The sequence below is a fragment of the Hippichthys cyanospilos genome, chromosome 11 (genome assembly GCF_059441005.1).
Source record: "Hippichthys cyanospilos isolate Australia breed blue-spotted pipefish chromosome 11, RoL_Hcya_1.0, whole genome shotgun sequence".
Classification (NCBI taxonomy): Eukaryota; Metazoa; Chordata; class Actinopteri; order Syngnathiformes; family Syngnathidae; genus Hippichthys; species Hippichthys cyanospilos.
The window spans coordinates 7,761,183-7,777,937 of NC_142379.1; positions in this window are offsets into that span (position 1 = coordinate 7,761,183).

Sequence of the window (16,755 nt, forward strand, 5' to 3'; positions counted from 1 at the left end):
TATCCGTTCTGTAGGATAATATGATTGCATTTCTCTTCCACAAATGTGATCTCTTGCTGGATTAATAAGACCTGTAGAAAATCCAGTAAGTGCAGAAACCACAGAGTGGAAAGTAGTCCCCGCTGCGGCTATTCAACTAAACATTCTACACAATGTGCACAGCTGTATTTGGAAGTACGATCTGCCTCCTTTGTTTGCCCACTATAATTGACTTCTCCTGTATTTATTGTATTTATCTGCCTGGGAAATCAGTCTCCATTTGTCAAGAAATTCTAAAGATGGTGATTTTAATGGGACGGCTCGTCGGGATGATGGTGTCAAGAATTTGTTACAAATGAGAATAAAACAGCATTAATCAAGGAGAGTGACAGATTAATGCTTATGTTTACACATCGAGGCAATAATCTCGCTCTCAAAGAGTGTTTATTTAGTGAGCGTGTGAGGATTTAAGATGCACACGCTATTCTTTGCTATTATTGCTATCAGGCGAGACTGCGTTTAGAAAACCGGAGGTGCTTGCCCCCCATTACAGCTGCAAAGATTTATTTTATATTCTAGAGCAGTTAATTCCAAAACTACTCTGTATATACATGTGTATAAATTATAAAATAACTATGATTATTATCCTGACAGTGCCGTTTTGTATTACAGTGAACGTCCAAATTTGAATGCCCTGCAATTTGAACAATTTCAAACACACATGGCTGCAGTCTACTCCATACAATGTGTTTACGTCAACAATAAGTCAGCAGTAATAATAATAAAAGAATAGCATGTCCAGTACACTGTAATTGGAGGATAAGATTTTGTTTGGTTATTTCTGATTGTGTTATTATTTTATGTTTTGTGTACAGCACTAAAGCACAGCTGCGGTTTTTGTGGAAGCGCTATATAAATAAACTGCCGTTGATTAATGTGAGTTCTGTGTATTCCAGCCATCACTCTGCATTCGTTAAAGGGCAAACACACATTCTATTGTTTGAACAAATCAAAGTTTGCGTGCTGTCATGAATTATGGTTGACTTTGGAGACAGCAAAGTGGCTAACGAGTTAGAAATTTTAAGATCCGTGGTTTAGGTTTTCAGTTTTGGCCTTTGTGAGAGGGTTACCACATTGGACAAGTATACTTAAGTATACCTGTGGCGCTGAAAAGGAAAAATATGTTTGGTTTATCAAGAAAAAGAAGTCGTTTTTGGTTGCACTATTTGTTCGCACATCCAGCTGCTATTACATAAAAATGTCAAAATGGTTGCATTTTGAAATTTCAGATGTTTTAATCATCTGCTGGAAATTTCAGCTCCCTTGTGTTTTTTTTCCCATTGATGACATCATAAAAAATCAAAGGAATTTCCATAATTTGTATGAAATTATAGTTTATGATAAGATTTGTTTCCAAAACACAACATTTTGTGACTCATATTATAATTTGGACTGTCTGAGATGTTTTGTTCAATTCACATCAAATGTTAGCATGCCGAAAAGGAAAATATACAAAACATCGAGTACTTCCAAAAGAAAACTACTGTTAAGTATGACACATCTTGGCAATGGCGCAGACCGTGAAACAGTGCTGAGCATGACAAGACACACATGGGACTCATATAAGAAGCCTTCAGAGTCAGTCAGTGTCTGGGCGCCCTCTTTAAATATGACATCAGAACAACTTTGATACCTCATGCTCCAACCCATTCATCTAGCATCAATTGGACGACGTCGGCTGGCTGTTTTCTGTTGTTGCTTAACACAAACATATCTCCAGGCTTTTTTTTAGTCTCTTCAAACCGTCACAGATAATTTCAAGGGAAGGTTCATAAAAAAGGTGAATTGGGGGTTAACTGACAGTCATCTGGACCTCAAGGCCGTGAAGTGTTCTGACCTGATGAGGTCAGCGCAATTCCCTCCACTAAACCAGACGAAACAAGATTTTTTTTTTTTTTTTTTACAAAACGGCATTCAGTCTCCGATGACTTTTACCCCTCGTGTCCATATGCGGCTGTGCTCATAAGTTTACACACCCGAGAGATATGGAAACTCATGAGTACGACGAAACTGTACCTTCAGCACCACCAATCTTATTCCTTTTTCCAATGCGTTGCTGGAAATTGTAACCTGTCTTCAAGTCTCAGTCTATCACTCGAGGGTGAAGTAAGTGCAGATAAGATTTAGAAAAATAAATAAACAAACTGGCTGGGAAATGGCCAGGCCACACACACATATCCATACGTCCAGCCATCCAGTTGTGAACTATTTATTGAGATACCACAGAGCAAACATTCATCAAAAGTATTTTAATCCGTTTTATTCAAGTTTTCTTCACTACTATTTTGGAAACAATATTTAATGATGTGAATTATTTGCACCTAAGCTCTCAGGAGAGTTGGCGGTTGTTGCTGCTCTAATAATTCTGTGAAAACAACTTAAGAGGGAAATGAACTAGAAAAGTGAACTGCGAGTGAGCTCCTGAAGTCTTGTGTTAATATGAGGAAAATATACTGTAAATACATTCTTTTCAATTCAAGTTGAGTGCCTCGATATTTGAAGTGCATGGGCACAAAGTATGGGAGGGGGCAAAAAAAAGACCCTGAGAGCCCAAGAAGTGGGAAACAATGACTATGATTTGTCTATTGTTTGACTTGCTCATTAATTTTGGATTGGACTTTCAAGTGCATCACTTGCAATGAAGGCAACTACTCTGGTTCAGTAAGAGCTCCCCTCATTGCTTCAGAGGTAAACCGAAGTACAAAAGCTGCTTGCCTTGCCCCTTGAATGCAACAAAGGTGCATTAGCAATACCGCTAACTTGTTTAAAGCATTGCATGGCAGGAAAGCTCAAGCTGTAAACAACTTATTAGGAGGGTGCTGGCTTTTTATTGACATTCAGTTCCAAAGTATAGTTGAGGTACACTTGAGGCACTGCCTACCTAATAGTGAATACATTTATTTCTGGCTGAGGAATGTATGAATGTGTAAGTGAATGGGAGAATTTGAGGCTTTGTAAAGTACTTTGAGCTATTGCTTTGTGGGGAATAATTAAATGCCTTTTTTTCACCTGTTGGCAGGTAAATTAGACGATAAATAATAGGTAATAAAAAAAAACACAATAGTAAATAAATATTGGCTGAGTTTGAAATATCCATTTGCATTTGAATGCACCTCATGTATAAGAGACGTCTCCCATTGGTTGCAGAGGTTTCTGATGGAATAATTATCATGCTTTTTTGTCATGTGTGTGTGTAAGGGAAGGGGGTACGTGAATTATTGAAGTGGTTTTATGAATATTACGAAATGCAAGAGAAAATGCAGCAAGACAACAAAAATTCCTGGTAGATTGAAAAAAGTCTTGGTATGCTAAAGGCTGAAATTGAAAAGTAAATAAAAGTGCTACAGAAGTGCAGTTCATTTACCATTTTGTAGTTGGGGTTGCGTGGTTAGACTTTTACATCATATACTTACATCAACGAGAAGTGGCGATTCAGCCTTTTGTCGGGTTTACATAATTACATTACAAAAGCAGGTGACGGCTAGTCTGCTGTCACGTAATCGTGCACAACTTGGCCGAAAGAGAAAATCTTTTCTGGTTCTGGACAAATTACAGCAGTGGGTTCTGCACAATGGGAAATTGAGGTGTTTGCAAAAAATCATTGACCTTTTTGTGTGTGGTGGAATAATTCACCTTTCTCCTTGCATTTTAATAGTAATGGGCCCCAAAATGTCAAAATCCTGCTGGCTGAGTTTGCTTTAGTTCCTCTACTTCTCCCTGACAAAACTGCACATGCAGAAAGAGAAGACATCCATTCACCCGTCCATTTTCTCAAGCGCTTGTCCTAAAAGGGTCACGGGTATGCTGGAGCCCATCCCAGCTGTCTCTGGACAGCAGGCAAGGTACACCCTCAACTTGTTGCCAGCTAATCGCAGGGCACACAGAGACAAACGACCATTCACACTCACGAGCACACTTAAGGGCAATTTGGAGTGCCCAACATACCTGCCATGCATGTTTTTGGGAATGTGGGAGAAAACCGGAGTCCTGGAGAAAACCTACACAAACAGGGGGGAGAATATGCAAATTTCCACACAGAAGCCGGAATGAAACCTGCACCCTCAACATGGGAGGCCGACATAGCCAAATGTCATCCAGCATTCTGCCCGAAATAGAAGACAATTTAAGTCAATTAAGATGACAGACTAATTTCGTTCAGTTCAGTCAGATAAGATCAGCAAGAGAACCTGAAGGCAGTTTTGAGGTCAAGGGCCCATGAAGAGTATTTATAACCCTTTAAATTACTGCCTTTTGAGACATTGTTGTCCAAGAACCATGAAGGCCTCACTTGGGGAAAAGTAAAATGCTCACTTGCAAAAAAAGACTGTTAAATTGTTGTTTTCTAAGTGAACTAGTCATATATACTACGTATATATGAGTGGGAAGGTCAACAAATTTCCACAAATGGACTGAATTTAAACTCAAAACCTTCTACGAACCACTTGAAACCTACTGTATGTCTTAGTGTACTGAAACCAGACTCTTCTATAGAAATTTCATAGGCAAGGCTTTAGTAACATTTCAACATTTTTTACTCTAGTCTAAACTGTGGACTATGAGGTAAAAATAGCCTCGTATTTTAGATTTCATGAACACCAAGGAAGGCTTTAACCATATCACGTACACATCGATTGTATCGATACCTGTATTGTAGTTAAAGACTAACATTTTAAGGAAGTCCTTCAAACCAATCCTTCAAAACAAACTGTACTCATGATACAGGTAACATACGACACAAATGGAACTGGTATGCTTTTATTTTGAAGTTGTTCCCAGAAGCAAAGTCACGACAACACTCAACCATCTTGATAATTTCTGATTGCCCACGGTGCTGGTCTGAAAAATCATTCACGTTTCAAAAGATGTTAGGAAATGAAGTTCAAACTGTCCTGTCAATTCAGGGCACTAAAAAACAAGTGACAGATGACTGGTGTTCTTTCTTTTTCAGTTGAAGCTCCTTTTTTTCTTCTGACCATTTTTTGAGACAATGGGCGATGCATTGAGCACCCCTTCTCCAAAGGATTTTATGCCTGTGACATATGTACACAAACTTGCCCCTGCAGTGGACTACACTGAAGTAATAGAAAATTAAGGAACTGATGATTTTTACCATATATCTTTTGGTATGGTGAATTACCTGGGGAAAAAAATAATCAGTGCTCACAGTGCAGTTTTATGAAGTGAAAAAAATATATATTTTGGAGACTGATATTATACCAAAAAGAAAAGAAAAGAAAACATTTAGCAGGACACACAATTTAGACATTGCTTTATTGCTCCACATAAAGTGATGCAGTGGGCCGGATCTGGCTCTGCGACATCTGCGCTTTCTTCAGTAATAAGTTGCCTGATAGCGGTCAGGATTTTTGCATGACCTTGGAACCTTGGAAAAGAATTTAGTTTCTTTCCTTAACCAGGAAGACTCCCAAGAAGAAGCTGCAGATAACATAAACTGTGTAGATGGCACGCCGTCAAGATATTTATTGAATGTAATAATTTTTGAGGCAGATGGCACATGCTTTATCAAGACGGATGTGAGTACTGAAACACGGGGGACAAGATGGATTATATTACCATTTTGTCAGGAACTACGAGCCACAGCTGGTTTCAGGTATTTCATCATCACTGGTAAACGCTACGGTATGAAGACGTGGGAGGAAGGGACAGAAAGGGGAGTTAAAGAAGAGCGGAAAAAAAAAAGCGAAGGAGAAAGGGGATGGGAGAGGCTGGAGCGAACGCAAACGGAACCCTCCTCCAAATCTTGGATGATGAATGGTAGGTCCGAAGGTTCATTTAACAGCCCGTTGTATATTCAGGCACCCGGCTTGTCTGGTCTTTCCCAGACTCATGCTTATCAGCCGTCATTCATTTGCTTCTATATCCATAACGTATTTGTTAAGGAATGTCATAGTGTAATATTTTTCACCAACTTTGAGATTTACTGTTGGTTACTATGCACACACTGCTCTGTTTTTTAAGGGCTGTTAAAGTGATGAATATCATTCTAAGTCAAACAGTTTCCTCTCCTACTTAATGGCTGACCTCAGCCTTTAGCCTGTGCTAAAAGCTTTCATCGCTCCCTTTTCAGTATGCAGCGTGAAGCAGGATGGAGTTGCACTTTACGGTCCTGCGGGTCATAATGGCAAGCCTGAACGCTAGTGCTGTCAAGTAACTTTACAACATTGAGAGGTTAAATAAAATCTGCAACTAGTTGATTTCATTATTGTATTTTTAATCTCACCTACAAATTTCAAAGAAAAACCCTAAAGCAGTGCATTTTTCAAAATATTGGTATATTTTTTTGTCATTGTTTAAAGGACTTCAACAGATGCAGTCGTAACCATTCACCATTTGCTGTATGAGATTTTGCCTTACTGCTCGCTGCAACATTTGGTTACGACCAGCAGGAAGAAAGGGCTTTTTTTTTTTAATGTCAAAAAAGGAAAAACGAAAATAACACACTCTCCATATTTAAGTTGCTCAAAATGAGCCATTCTAGAGTTTAGTTTGGCAGAAAGCTTTGTTATGGCTTGCTACTTTTGCATTTTTGTTGCTATCATGATCCATGGCAACCCTTGTTGACCACGAGCTCTCGTTTGCCAAGCTGCACTCTCCATCTTTAAATTAATTTATGCGGTCAATTTCTCAGGGAAAAAGCAACCACTGGGGCTCATTTGAGAACCTGAACAAATTTGTTACGTGCATTTCTGTTCATAATCGCCGTAAACTCTATGCTAATAACCGATAGACCATTTTTATTGTTTCACATAACTGTCACCATTGTCACCACAGATTTTTACACAGCCATTCCTTTAATTTGAGCACAAGTAGCTACTCACAAACTCTTCCACTAGTCGACATGTTTCTTTACTGTGATAACTAGGGACAGATGTACTGCACTGGCAATAGAGGTACGCGGGGTGAACAGTGGCCTATTTACAATAGACAGAGTTGGGTTACTTGTCACAAAATAATATCCATTCTTCCATTAGTGCAGAATGTGTTACCTCCTATTCCGCAAGTACAGTTGACCCCTGTGTTACAGGGTCCCTGGCTTACGTTATTTTCATGTTGCGACGTGGGATACTGATTTTTTTCATCCCCTCTTTATGGTATTTTCCCGATTTCGAGACAAAAACAACTGTCATGACCCTAGGTGCTTTTCTGTCTATGTGGTTTCATCTCCATCTGCAGCTGTTTTTAGGTAATTGCACTTATATTCTGTTGCCCGTCAAACTGGATCCATGCAACTCGTCACTACAATTCCGGTCTGCTATTGGTCGCCGTCTCCTCACGGAGATGCTAGTCTGCTATTGGCCAGCCTCACTCGTTTCAAAATGGTAGAACGTTAAATCTTTGTTCGATTGTGAGTGGCTACAAAACCGTATTTATAGTGCGTTTAACTGCTTAATTCAAAGTTGAAAGGATTAGCCATGGGTCCAAAGATTGCTAGTGATGTTAAAGAGAGAAGTAAGATGATTTATATGGAAACGATGCTGGAGATAATCAAGAAATATGAAGCCATCCTTACTAGGGAATATGGGCAAAACAAGCGCCACTCAAAGGTAAATAAATCCTTTCTATGTTTTTATCTATGATGTTTTCTGATTGTATGCTATGTTGGTAGCAATTTTTAATATTTATGTACAATTTTGATGTTTTTACCTGGGGTTCTAATCGCATTCGTTATTTAACATTGCCCGTTTGGATTGCCCGTCATACGGTGAATTCGCCGTACGAGCCCCAACCGTGGAACGGATGAATCTCGTAACACGGGGGCCCACCGTATTCTGAAAGATTCAATAGGGAGCATTCCGAATGCCAGGAAAGCTAGCCAGTCATTGCCTTGATATTTGCTAGTCTTTTGAGAGTATTTAAATGTATACATTCGTTGAAAATGTTGAAACCCATTCAGTAAAAATCTGAATCAATAATTTTAAGAGTCGAGCCTCGAAACGGGTGTGCAAAAAGAACTACGATCCCTTTATTCTACCTGGGCTTTTGCCAAAGGGACCAAAAACAAATGTTTCCACTGGGAGGGGAGCAGAGTAAAGTTTTTCCCCTTCCAAAATTCCTCAAAGAGAGGGGCATTTGTTAATCAGCGGCACCTGTTGCAGTCTCTCAGACCACTTGGTGGGAACACATTCATGTAGGCATTTGCACATGCACACGTACACACATATATTGAGCGGGTTGTGGGAACATGCCTGAATGTTTGGGGTCAGAGGTGAAACTTTTGTGTCGTGTTGTTATTATTTCTTTCACATCTTACTCGGGACAGAAAAAGAGGGACTTTCCACTGCAGAGCTCCAACGCAAAATGGTTTATGCATTGATGATGTCACCTTCCACTGTGTCACTGCACATTTGGAAGACGTTAGTGCTTATTCGGTGCTGCAGCCCAGTTTCAACACAAGCTTACCATAGCTTCGCTGCATTTTCGAATGGCTTACGGTTTCTAAGTTGCCCAACCTAAAGAAATCTCCCCGAGTCTGACTAATGCCTGTGCTGAAGGAGCATGACAACATGGCAGAGGCATATGATTTTGACAATAACCGCCAAACATTTGTTCATGCTCAAACTGACGCGACTAATGCAAAGCAACACTCTTCTGGCCCCTATTAATCCGATTATCTGATAGGTCATTGTAGTATTACTCACTTGAGATTAACATTCCTTTTCTGTCTCGCTTGATCGTCACCGCTGATTCTGGTCAATGGGATATCTATTGCAGTGTTTCTCAAATGGGGGTACTGGTACCCCTGGGGGTACTTGAAGGAACTTCAGGGGGTACTGGAGAATTTAAATGAAACAAATGAACAAACATGCAAAAATCCTTTAAAAATAATTATTGAATGAATTGTGTCAGGAAAATATAAATTCCTAAAACTAATTTTATCCTCAGGAGGTTATTCAATTTCATTATTGTAAAAAGCCAGATTCTACGCCATGCTAGAATGGATGGTCCCAACTTGTCATGTGCCACCTCTCGTTACCTGTCAAGGAAATTATTTATTTTTGTGAACACATCTGTAATATGATCCCAAAAGAGGACAATTTAAGTTGACTATTTTTCTGTGGACAAATATTTATTTAATATTTTTTCTATCTAAGAACAGGTCTGACAGTTTATGTTGATTCTTTTTTTTGGGGGGGGGCAAATATGAATTAATAATTAAGATAATTATTTATTTTTGTGAACAGATCTCTACTGTAATTCCAAAACAGGATGCTTTATGTTTAATATTTTTCTGTGAACAAATATTTATTTATAATTATTTGTTTTCGAGAACAGGTCTGACAGTTAGTTGATTATTTTATGTGTACAAATATTTATTAATAAATATTAACTAAGATTTTTCTTCTATGATCAAATAGACGACACTTTAGGTTGATTTTTTTTGTGGAACAATACAAATGAAGTTCGAAAGGCTCTAAAGTTGAATAAAATACACTGATGGCATGTTTTAGGTCGTTTTTTTTTCCGAAAAAAGTTTTGGACTGGTTAAGGGAACCACTGATCTCTAGAACAACGACTATAACACTGAAGTCCAAAGTTGAAGTAGACTTTGGGCCAATATATTTCCAGCTGTAATTATTTCTCAGAGAACATGAAAATTATGTAATAGCATCTATGTTTGTTGCATAGACAGTCATATTGCCCAGCAAAAATGGCTCATTGTAATCGCTTCAGTTATGTAATACAGCGGATGACGACATAAGGGTCAATGAAACGCGATGAGCGTTGTAATCTTTCGTTCGCACGGTGCATCCACCAAGTACATTCCGTAGTTATGGCTTTGCACTCAGCTCGAAATTTATCGTCGAAAAACACATGACGTAATGACCGTGCATAAGCAAAGCAGTGCAATCGAGTTGCGTGAGTATAGCAGCTATATTTGGAAGGCCGGGGACGTCAGAGCTGTCGTAGAAAATGAAAATGTTGCCGTTTGCGCTCAGCGACAATGCAGCAAAATGAACACGTGGCTGCAGTCCATGTGTGTCTTGTTAGTCTTGCGTTACCTAGAATGTGCGGCTCAAGAACTGGATCGAGATGGAGCGAGAGAGAGGGAATGACGAGCGAAGGGAGGGGGAGAGAAAGGGGATTTTGGGCCACGCTGACTTTGGGTGTGGCGCCGAGATGTTGGTGTGTGATCATTAAACTCACTGAAGCAATGCAGCTGTTCGCGTTGGCCAACACACTGTGCGGCCAGTAACAAGTGTGCTGGTTCTGGCGTCGAGGGGAGGGGATTTCTCTTGTTCTCTGTCACTCATTTCTCTTTCATTCTCAGATAAACACCCCACCCATCAAACACAGCCACACACAAAGCAGTGCAGAAATGTCGAAATGAAAATCAATCTTTCCGTGCTGCACAAAAGTCAATATCTGAAGACTAACTCATATAAAAATAACTCAGTCCAGGCACGTGATAAACACGAGAAACATTTTAATCATTATCATAAGGAAGAAGACCATACATGAGGGACTCATAAAATCCCAAAACCAATAAGGGTAGTCCACTGCCATTGGCTGGTTTCACATATGCATCAACCAAATATTGATATTTTACTTACACATTTTGTTTATTGATTACTATGTTTTGTTTTAACAAGGTTTACAAGATCAAGCCCCTGCACTGAACAGCAAGTGAATCATATCTTTACATTTGGAACCAAAACAGGAGCAATCTGTCATAAGATGACTATTTTTTTTCGAGCAGTTACTTGGGGTTAATTTATGTGGTGTTCACAATTCGGACCTTTACACAAGAGCAAGAAATTTGGTTGTTTATTTGTTTTTTCTTTTTTCACCACAGGTTCATATTTAGAAGTTTAAAAAGAAGTATTAGCAGCAAATGTTGCAGCCCACTTAGAAATGGACAGTGGGACACAAAGGGCCCCTGGGCCTTAATTTGGACATTGATCAAAAGCAGTAGTTCTCAAAATTTTTTTTAGTGATGTACCATCTGTGAAATATGTTTTCATCCAAGTACCCCTAAACCAATGCAAAGCATTTTGGGGTTGAACAAAAAAAAGACTTAAAACATGCCATCAAAACATGCAATCTGTTTTTCATTTATTAAACTTTAGAACCTTCAAAACTTCATTCATATTGGTCCAAAAAAATAATTAACCTAAAGTGTCCTTTTGTGGATCATAGAAGAGAGATCTGTTTAAAAAAAAAAAGTTAATTATTAATAAATATTTGTCCACAAAAAATAATCAACATAAAGTGTCAGAACTGTTCTCAAAAATAAATAATTATAAATAAATGTTTGTCCACAGAAAAATATTCAACTTATAATGTCCTCTTTTGGGATCATGATCGAGACGTGTCTACAAAAAGAAATCATTAACTTGACAGGTAACGAGAGGTTGCACATGACAAGTTGGGTCCAACCATTCTAATATGGGGAAGAATCTAACTTTTTACAACAATCAAACTGAATAACCTACTAAACATAAAACATTTTTATGAACTTATATTTTCCTGAAACATTGAATTGCTTCAATAATTACTTTTGAAGGATTTTTTCAAGTTTGTTTGTTTTTACTAAAAGTCTCAAGTACCTCCTGAAGTCCCATTTGAGAACCACTGGTATAAGGGCTCCCAGACAAAAAATATATATTCAATTTCAATGTATACTGTGTACTGTAAATGTGACACATTTACAGCAACAAAAACAATATCTCCAACAATCTCAAATCTCTCCTTTTCCTTGTGGACGTCTGTTGTAATATCAAGGCTGACCTATGAGATACAGCAGGGTGCCAGAAATTACAAAAAAGAAAGAGTACAAGAAGCTCATCTCGCTTTTTGCTTTTCTGGTATCTACATTTTGATCGTATTTTCTCTGGCAAATAATTTGGAGGGCATGTTCGCTGACTTTGGTCAGAAGGGTGGACTCAAAACACAAAAAACACAAAGTTGTTCATCCCTTCAACCGCTAGACTGCTTCCAGCCTTTGGAGAGGAAATTCCCCATATTTTCTCGTGTGTCTTTGGGATCATTTGTCCAATCATCCAAAAGAATAATTGCAAGTCAGAAGTCATTGATGGTGGAAGAGAAGGCTCGGCTCAAAATCTCTGTTCAATTTGAGTTAATTTGAGTTGAGCTAAGGGCTGTAGGTGAGCTAATCATGTTCATCCACATCAAAGTCATCCAAGCATGCCTTTGGACCTTGCTTTGTGCACAAGGGCTCATTCATGCATGAACGGTAAAAGGACTTGCGAAACACGAGAAAAAAAGTTTTGAAGCACATCCCACATTTAATATTTTGTAAATGTGCAGGTATGTCGCTATCTCTCTCTCTCTCTCTCTCTGTCTCTTTCTCTCTCCCTCTCTCTTCTCTCTGTCTCTCTCTTTCTACCTCCCTCTCTCTCTCTCTCTCGCTCCCTTCCTCCCTCCATCTTTTTACAAAAATGAAATTGAATAACCTGCTAACATAACATTTGTTTTATGAACATACATGAGTCTGTGTAGTTCACTTGTAATATTTTTTTTTTATCAGCTGAGAATCTATGACCCAGTGACAACACAGTAAAAACGGCTAAATTCTTAAATCAGTTTCTTTGCAGTTGCCATTATTGCCTGTATTTGTCACAGTTGTCATAAAGGTCACATATTTGACCCCTTTGTCATTTTTATGTATTTATCACTCTTGTATTTATAGGGTCTTGTATTTACTGTTGGGACCAATTTGTCCATTGATATATCTGTTGCCATTCAATTGTAATGGTCCTTTTCTCTGCTTTAATATGCCATAAAGGATTGATGTTTCAAAGAAGTGATGCTCTAGCTTGTCAGTGACATCAGGATGTGAGCCTCTCAATGCATCATGTCAATATCATCATGTCTTCTGAGTTTCTTTACGAATCTAGTTTTCCAAGTCGTATATCACCTATTTATTTTTGGAATGTTTTTTTTTTTTTTTTCTAAAGCGACTTTCTATTTTTTACTTCCATGTTCTTTCTATTTCTATGTCTGAATTGTGGTCCTCACGTGACAGGCTAGCTGATATATATGAGTAATACATGTTTTGATTTCAACAGTCTTCTCTCTCAAGTAGAAGCATGGCATCATGAGAAGCATGGCATCATGTCAATGGCTGATTGTTTCCAACACGGTTTTGTGTACTTCTTTGTTCCTCGTCTTGACTTGTGTTCTGTTGTATCACAGTTTTCGCTTACCTTTCCATTATAGCGGCAATAACCACACCCTAGAATTATGTTTCATTAGACTTTGTTAGTCTATATCATTGCTCCACGGGAGGCATTTTAGTCACGGGCATTATTTCCTAGTGCATTATGAGAACAACTTTGTTTTCCCCAGTGTTACAGCAGCCTAACATGCTTCAAATTACATCATCCCTTTGATTCATCAGCGGACAAATTACTGTCTGCAAAATTGTCTGTACATCGTACATAAGAATATTTATAGCTGTAAGCTCTCTCATTATTATATTGTGTTTAGAAAACTAAACCACTTTTGAAAAAGTTGACCAGCAATCCATCATGAAATTGATTGAATATTTGGATATTTTATTGATTTTGGAAGAGACTAACATGTATGTAGGTACCTGTAACCTCAGACAGCGAACAGCTGGACTAGATTTTAAGTTGGGATCCAGTTATTTTAATGGATTGTGACCACTCTCTCTTCTTATTATTCCCATATTTTATGTTGTGTCTAGAATTCCTTTATTGTCTGACATAGGGTGACCAGACGTTCCGCTTTAACCTGGACACTCTTGTTTTGATTTTGCCCTGTGTACCCAGTTTCATTGTTTTGTCCTGGTTTTATGTGGCAGGTTAAAAAAAAAAACAACAACTAAAAAACAAAGTAAACTCAAGTGCCCATAAACACCATGAAAGAATTTTACAGTACTTGTAGAGGCAGCATTTTATACTCAAAGCTGTGCACATCTTTTCGGAATATCAGGGGATAACACATTTATATACAATAATACGCCGCACATGTAAAAATTATTCAATGCAGCACTGCTTACTTTTTGGCTTTTATAAGATAGCGGGTGTTTTGCACCTGTGGGGGGAATATGTCAGGGGTATAAACGATTTGAATCGGAAAACTGTAAAACCATAGCTACAATACAATACAAAGGTTACGTACAGAAATGCAGTACTTTTTGCTTTAGCCATAGAAATATTGAATAATATTACGTTCTCATTAGCTACATGTTGGCGGATTAATGGCCGGTATGACAACAGCTCAAACCACACATTCTGTTTTAATGTGTTCTCATCTTTCACTCCATCGAACATAGTGTATACTCTTGCAGCCTATGACATAACACTATTAATGTTATATTGTTTCCTCCAGAGATATGTTTGCCCTCTGGTTAACATTTCTGCAAAACATTACACAGTGTTTCATGGGGTATGACACGAAAAGAGAATTTCAGCCATATGTTGGACTGAAGTGGCCTCTAAAGTTGCACATCTCATTAAAAACATGCCAGATGGGTGATGTCAGTTGAGGAAGAAAATGCTTGTGGCTAAGCTTTGTTTTGCACATAGCTAAGAAATTGCACAAGTTTCTCACTCTCAGGCAAAGATGTATTCTTGCATGATTAGCTTGAAGGTAAATAGCGATGAATGAGGATATCTCCATGCACGAAGGGCCTGATTTACTGAGCTGCTCAATAGTGGGTGCTAAATTGCATATTCACTCAATCCAGCAGATCGGACACACTGTTGGCAACAACTGTAGACGGCTTGGAGACTGCCATATTGAAGTGATGGAATTGGAAGTCTTAGTGGAAGACAAACATTGCACTGAATGACAGAAAATAACCACTTTGATCATTTTGAAAGCACAACAAGAAAACTACAGTACAATCGAAAGGATAGCACCAAATGTCGTTTTATCAATGCTGAGATCATTAAGAAGCTCCAAAATGATGTTACTCTACAAGATGATGTTGCAAGACAATTTGGTTTACGTCAAAATTTGAAGTTCAAAAAGACTTTACAGCCAAACCACTTTTCCATTACGGCATCACTGGGAGTCCTAAATAGTATTCAAGTGTTACATTTCATCTTCAGATGTTTATTATTTACTCCAGATTTTACTGAGTTGGATTTGGCTGGAAGATGATTTGAAATACATCCAACCAGGTCACTGATATGTAGCCTACAACACTATCCAAAACGTACAAAATTTTCATTCAGCATTGTTAACATTATCTTATATGCAGTATCACATGATGACAGCCAAAAATGCAAGCAGTTGCGTGCCAAATATGAAAAAGGACAGGAACACAATACAGTGCTGGACACCTCAAAAAGCAGCCAGCTGTCTAAATTCCCAGGAGAATTCTGATGTCACATGTTGTGAAATAGTTTGCTTGTTTGGTTTTTAGTCATAACCCTTGTGGCACAGTTGAATTATTACTTCACAGTACATGCATTTTAGTCTTGTTGTTTTATATGATTTTTTTTTTTTAATCATTTCTTTTTGATAGAAGTTGCAGATCTGGGCAATTTGCAAAAGCCACAAGTCACTGACGAAAAAAACAGTTTGAGCGAGTGCTTCTAGCCAGTGCTTTATGATGTAAAACCTTGTAAAAAGACAAACGAACAGCCTCAAAACGTATTAATTTAATCTCTAAAATATCTAAAATTCTTCGCATAATACACTATGACAATGAAAAAAAGGTTTTTTAAAACTTTTTTTTTAAACATTAAAAATAATAAACTAAGAAATCACATTTACACAAGTATTCAAATCCTGAGCCACGAAGCTCAAAATTGAGCTCAGGCACATTGTTTTTCCACTGATCATCCATGAAATGTTTCAACAGCTTAACATTCAATGCCAAGGACATATTTTAATTTTTTTTTCCATGTCTAGCCATTCAATCCCAGATACTTAAGTATCGATTTAACACTTAAGTATCTGGAAATGAATATTCTTAATGTACTTAAATCCTGATTTAATATTTAAATATCTGTGATTTAATGTTCAGACTCTTAAAAAAGCTGAAAATAAATATCTGTTTCAAGCATTGTAATAATATATGTGGTTAATCATGATTAATTATGGAAAATTATAATGAATTAGTTGAACATATGAATTGTTTGTCCGCAATACGAACCGTGTTCAACCTGGTGAGAATGTGATGTTTACTTGGCATGATATAACCTATTTCACAGTCTGCTGAATAAAGTTCACGAGAGTCAACGTGGCTCAACGGTCATGAAGATGAGTTAAACTTAAAAAAAAAAGAAGCGGGGAGGGAAAAATTCCTTGTTGATGTCATCAGCAGCCACGGGATTGTTTTGCTTTGGAAGTAGTGAGTAAGAGGGCAGGTGCATGCATGCATACGTGTGAAAAGCTGATGTCTTGCACATTTTAACCCCCCCCCACCCCCCACCCCCACCCAGCGCCACCTTTGCCAGACACTATCTTTCAGCAGACAGAGACCCTGTTCTCTGCCAGGGATGCACTCGCCTTGCCCCCATGCAAAGAGTTACCATGGTACTAAGATACACTGAAGAGAAACAGTGTTGTTGTCTTCACAGTGTCGCGATTGTACATTCCATCAAGCACTTTGTCTCAAGCAGAGAATTAACTGAGTCAATACTGAGGAGAGGAAAAAGAAAAACTACCTATGGCTACATGAGCTCTCTAATCTGTATTTGGTTGAAGTCTCAATCAAATGCTGATCTTTGTCAAACAATACGTACATCCTTC